Source organism: Equus asinus, chromosome 18, assembly GCF_041296235.1.
Source record: "Equus asinus isolate D_3611 breed Donkey chromosome 18, EquAss-T2T_v2, whole genome shotgun sequence".
Lineage (NCBI taxonomy): Eukaryota > Metazoa > Chordata > Mammalia > Perissodactyla > Equidae > Equus > Equus asinus.
Window position 1 is genome coordinate 39,580,344 of NC_091807.1, and position 6,000 is coordinate 39,586,343.

Sequence of the window (6,000 nt, forward strand, 5' to 3'; positions counted from 1 at the left end):
AACATTTGAATGAAAAGACTGATTCCTAAAAAAAACGAAACCAGATTTATCAGAACTGAGACAAGGAGAGGAGAAACTCTGGCAACGCCGATGACCATCACAGAGACTTCCTCATTGTCTCCAGGAAACAGCAACGTTGAAGCAGACCAGCCAGCCACGGGCAACCTTGGACACACTCGGCTGCTTTCGCAGGTGGGTCCTCTCTGACTTCAGGGATGGGGGACGCACTTGAGGATGCGCAGGGCTGTGCTGACCATCATGGCCAGAGGCGGGGCTGACCACCATAGGGTGGTGGTTAAACAAACCGTGGTCTCTTCTTACAGCGGAGCATTACACAGCAGTTAGAAACACCAACAATTCCCGTGTGTCAACGTGGACTCAGGCACGGGGCACAAGGGACGGGACTTCACCCACAATTTAAAGCATGTTTTTTAAAAGAAAAGAACAGACATTAAATCAAGGTGTCGGCAGTGTGGCCCACACGACCATCTCCCCTCAGTGGCCCTGTGCTGGAAGGAACAGTGATCAACACGCTCCGTACACAGTAGGTGCTTAATGTCGCTTTGTTGGATGGCTAAAGGTATCGAATTTGGAGCCGTGAGTAGGGGTCCCCGTGAACACGAGCACGTGGACGTGAGACGGCGTCGAAGTCCATCGCAGGACAGCAGGCTCGATCTGCTCCATGCCCTCTCCCCCTCCCAGGGGAAAGGGCACCTGGTGTCCACATGGACGGACATTTGGGATACAGTGTCCTCGATGCTGTTCCCTCCAGTCGTGCAGACCTGCTGCACAGCTAAGGCCCAGTAAGTGGCTGAAGACGTCCATTTATCTTAAACTTAATGCGGAACAGTAGGATCTTTTCTTCTCAGTTTATTGTCAGTTTTTGATCTCTGGCACCCTTTCGCCCGCCCTGCCTCTCTCCCAGATCTGTGCAGAGAGGGGCTGCTTGGCGATGCCATCCTGGGGCCCGCGGGCAGCACGGGCCATCCTGGCCAGTGACCTCCGCGCAGCTTCTGCAGAGCTGCTGCCTCTGGGAAGATGGTGAATTTTTTTTAAAAAATTAATTATTAATACACTGGACATTGTAAGAAAGTGGTGTTTCTGCAAGAGATTCTCTCATTAAGACATTTTTGTGAGGGTCTTTGATAAAGGTGAGAGTAGAAAGAACCTGTGGTGGTTTCCTGTGGCCGCCATAACAAATGACCACAAACTGAGTGGCTTACAACAACCCCAATTTGTTACCTTACGGTTCTGGAGGTCGGAAATTACACGCAGAAGCTAAAACTGTAAACCTTCTAGGAGTAAACACAGAACATCTTTTTGACTTGGGGATAGGCAAAGGTTTCTTAGAAAGTTCACAGAAAGCAACACCATAAAAGAAAATGTGATTTATTAGATTTCATCAAAATTTTAAAAGTTCTACTCACCAAAATACCTCATTAAGAAATAAATAGGCAGGCCACAGACTGGGAGAAAATATGTGTAAAATATGTATCTGTCAAAGGACTGGGGTCTAATATACAAAGAACTCCACAATTCAACAATAAAAAGACAAACAGTTCAATTGAGAAATGGGCAAACGATTTGAACACTTTACAAAAGAAGACGTGGAAGAGGCCAGCAAGCACATGAAAATTTGTTGAACATTATTAGACATCGAGGAAATAAAAGTGAAAACCATAGTGAGCCACCGCACTCACCAGAATGGCCAAGATTAAAAAGATGGAGTTTAGCAATGATGCTGATGGGCGTGTAAAATGGTACAATGTTTTGGTAAAAGATCTGGTAGTTTCTTTAAAACTAAATATATGACGCCCTATAACCCAGCAATTGCTCTTTTAGGTTTTTATCAAGAGAAATGAAAGGTATGCTCGCCAAAAGACTTGTACAGGCATCTGCTTAGCAGCTCGGCTTACTCAGTTGTGGCTGCTCTAACCAAGCCCCGAAGACCACAGCTTATTAACAACAAGCAGCGATTTCTCTAGGCCCGGAGGCTGGGTGGGAGTGCCGGAGGAGGTGGGTCCTGGTGAGAGCCCTCTGCCGGTTGGGGAGTTCTTGTTGAATCCTCACACAGTGGGAAGAGAGCCAACTAGCCCTCAGGCATCTTCTCAGAAGGGCAGGAATCCCATTCTTGAGGGCTCCACCCTCATGACCTCATCGCCTCCCACAGGCCCCGCCTCCACAAAGCATCACATTGGAGGTTAGATTTCAACACACGAATTCAGGGGCGACGCGGACATTCAGTCCACAACGCAGCCTTGTTCGTAATAGCCCCAAATTGGAGAGAGCCCAGGTGTCCATCAATAGGAAAATGGATAAACTGTGGTACATCCATATGATGGAATTCAACTCAGCAATAAAAGGGAATGAATTATTTATACGTGCAGCAGCATCGATGAATCTGAAAGCCCTTATGCTGAGTGAGAGCAGCCTTGTGCACACGAGCGCCTGCTGTGCTGCTCCATTTATATGAAGGTCTGAAAAGACACACACAGAAGACTAATCTAGAACAGAGCAAAGAATCAGAACAACACTGACCCCGGGGTGGGGGCAAGGATCGAGTGGGAGGGGCATGAAGGAACCTTCTGGAATAATGATCCCGTTCCGTATCTTAATAAGGACTTGGGTTGCACAGGTATATGGACTTGTCAGAAATCAGCAAATTCCGTGCATTTTATTGTAAGTTTTACTTCAAAAGAACCGTAAGAAAATGAGCCTCAGCTCTAGGTAATGATAGGCATGTTGAAGTATTTTGTGAAGAGAAGTGTATTAATATTTGTAACTTCCTTTGAAATGCATAAGAGGAAGATAGATGGATGAATGGAAGGCAGGATGGCTGGATGGCTGGCTAAGTGGTGAAGCAAGTGTGTAAAACGTTACAAGATGGAGACAAGATGGTGGGTGCCCACCATGTAGTTCTTTCGACTTCTCTGTTAAAGTTTCAAACTTTTTATGCAAAAACGTTAAAGAAAAAAATGAAACAACAGGCACAGAACGTATTAGAACCATTTTTAGCAGTTCTGTTGCTTGACTGGGAGCTAATCCTACGGGAGTAATTTAACTGAGGTAAAACCCTTTAACTGAAGGTTAACACGAGAAACTTCTTTGCAATGTATTGACAATGGCAAAGTCTGAAATAACCCCAGGGCATTAAAGAAAATGATTGTTTAGTACGTAAAGGTTCTTCAGCACAGCAGAGACGGTTACAACACTGCTCAGAATCCGCATGGCAAAGACTGCATGGAAAAAAGGGGAAAAAAATCTTTGTTGTCCTGCAGCTGAGAAAAATCAGAATACAAAATAATTTTCACACAAGTAATTCTAAAATACATGTCGATATAAGCAGATTCTGGGAGATCATACACAGAAATTAAGATAGAGTTGCAATCGCATAGCATCATTTTATTCCTTTAAATGCAGTTCTATCCCTTTTTCAATAACAGAGTTTTGTGTGTTGTGGGTTTTTTTGTGAGGGAGATTGGCCCTGAGCTAACATCTATTGCCAATCCTCCTCTTTTTGCTTGAGGAAGGCTGTCGCTGAGCTAACATCTGTGTCAGTCTTCCTCTGCTTTATGTGGGATGCTGCCATAATGGGGCTTGATGAGTGGGGCTAGGTCTGCGCCTGGGATCTGAACCTGCGAACCCCGGGCCACCGAAGCAGAGCCCATGAACGTAACCACTATGCCACTGCGCTGGCCTCAACAGAGTATTTTTTCAAAAAGTAAATATAAGGACCAAACTGAAAGTTATGCCAGAAAAATATCATGAAATTACACACTAATAGTATTTAAAGAGAAATTCTAAGCCCCCCGATCCAGGTTCGTTCTGTGGGTCTGCGCACACAACCTCTAAGCAGCAGGGCCAGGGGTCGTAGTGCTTGAGGGCTCTGACTCCAGGACTAGACATTTGACATTTCTGCAAATCTCTAATGTCGGCCCTGGTGGAAGACAGCTGGCTTCTCGTGTCTGCCTCTGCGTCCCGTCTGCCGTAACGGGCTTTGGTTGGAGAGTAAGGAGAGACCCGGCTCCTGATGCGTAGTTGGAAATGGGAGGGGGATGTGGACAGCCTTTTCAGAGGCTCGTGATTTTCCTCTTTGTTACCACACCAGAACTCAGCGAGGGTTCCTTGCAACGTACAATCTGAAACTATACCATTGAACTTGTCCTTGTCACGTTCTGTTGCATCGAAGTCCACTGTCTGTCTGTCTTTGACTGGATCTTCTGCCAGGCACGGCCGCGCGTGGGCCGTTTGGAAAACGGGTTCACCGAGTTCCTCAGACCCTCCCAGTGTTGACACATTCATTATATACTGCCGGGGTCCAGCCCCAGCCGGACAGGGTCTCCTGAGGGATGGACGGCGTCGGCAAAGGAGGAGGCAGTGAGACAAGGAGTTTGGTGTCCAAGTCTAACTTTATTTTGTGTATGTATGATTTATATAGGGCTCAGGATATGCAAGGATGATTTCGTGAAACAGTCCCAGTACATATTTTTGGCTCGCGTAAATGGGTTTTTGCAAGGTAGACAATAGTCCTAAGAGTAATTGATTGTGTGTAGGCCCCGGGGGGAGTCAAGCTTCTGTAATTCTTTACTTCAAGGAGGCTACCCCCAGAGGCCTCCTGACTCAATGGGCCGTGGCAACCACCGTCCTCCTCAAGAGATCTGTCGGGGCTACAGATTTCTTTGTTCCCTCTCCACTCCCATCGCTTCACCCGACCAAAGGATGGGTCAGAATGTTCTTTCCCTAGAAGATGTTTTTCCCCAGAACTTTCCCTAGAATATTGCATTGTATCATTCTCATTCCCAGGGCCGGGCTGACTTCCCCTGAAATAACCCCAGGTGTAGAACAGAGTGAGCAGAAGCAGAAAAGTCAGAAGTACCAGGGAGACTCGTTGCAGGGGCAGCCTGGTAGAATCCCTTGAGGGTCGCCGTGCGTCCCCTCATCTCTCTCCCTGACCGTGTCACAAGGCAGAGGCTTAACTTGTAGGGTGACGGCTCCGAGCAATATACGATCGAAATACCACCTCCATCCGCCCCTCCACCTCTCTCCTCAGGACAGTCCTGAAGGTTTGGAGGCTGTCAAGCTCATGGTGGTCAATCCAAGCTTTCTGGGTTTTGAGAAAATTTTTGCTTGAAAGTTTGAATCATATCATCAACAAAAACTGTCGATTTTTTTCCCTGAAGTGACGGGTTCATGATTCGTTTTTCAGAAAATGTCTCCCCAGCGCCCAAGTCTGAATGCCCAGTTGTTCGTCTAAGGAAACCAGTGCTGCGTGAAAGCAGCGCCTCTCGGCTCACGGCCGCGCTCGGGTGCTTTCCAGACGCCTGGGCCTCGGTGGCGGGACCGCGCCCTGCGTGAGCGTGAGCTGCACGTGTCCTCGAGGGCCCGGAGTTAACAGGCTGTCGTTTGCTGCTCCGTGAAGCACTGCGAGTGCACGGGCTGTGCAGACCAGTGTCTGCCAGCAGAGCGTGGGGCCGCGGCCTTGATTAGTGCTAAGGCACCCGCAGCTGTTTTTAAATTGTGGTAAAATATACACAGAACATAAATTTACCATTTAACCATTTTTAAGTGTAGTTCAGTGGCATTAAGTACGTTCACAATGTTGTGTAACCATCAGGACTATTTCCAGAACTTCATCATCCTAAACAGACTCTGACCTCGTTAAGCCACAACTCCCCAACCGTCTCCCCCAGCCCCAGGAGGCCACCCTTCTCCTTTCTGTCCCTGAATTTGCTGACTTAGGTGCCTCATCTAAGTGGGACCACACAGTGTCTGTCCTTTTGTGATGGGCTTGTTTCACTCAGCATAATGTCCTCGAGGTTCCTCCGTGCTGGAGCGTGTGACAGAATGTCAGGCACCAGCAGCTCTACCCGCCATTGCTTCTGACTGTTGACATCAGTGCAAATGTCGACGGAGTAAAATAAACATCAAGGAGCATCTCAGGATTGTCGCGAAGGTAGTTTTGCCCGCCCAGACCACCTGAGAGCATCGTGTGAGCCCGCC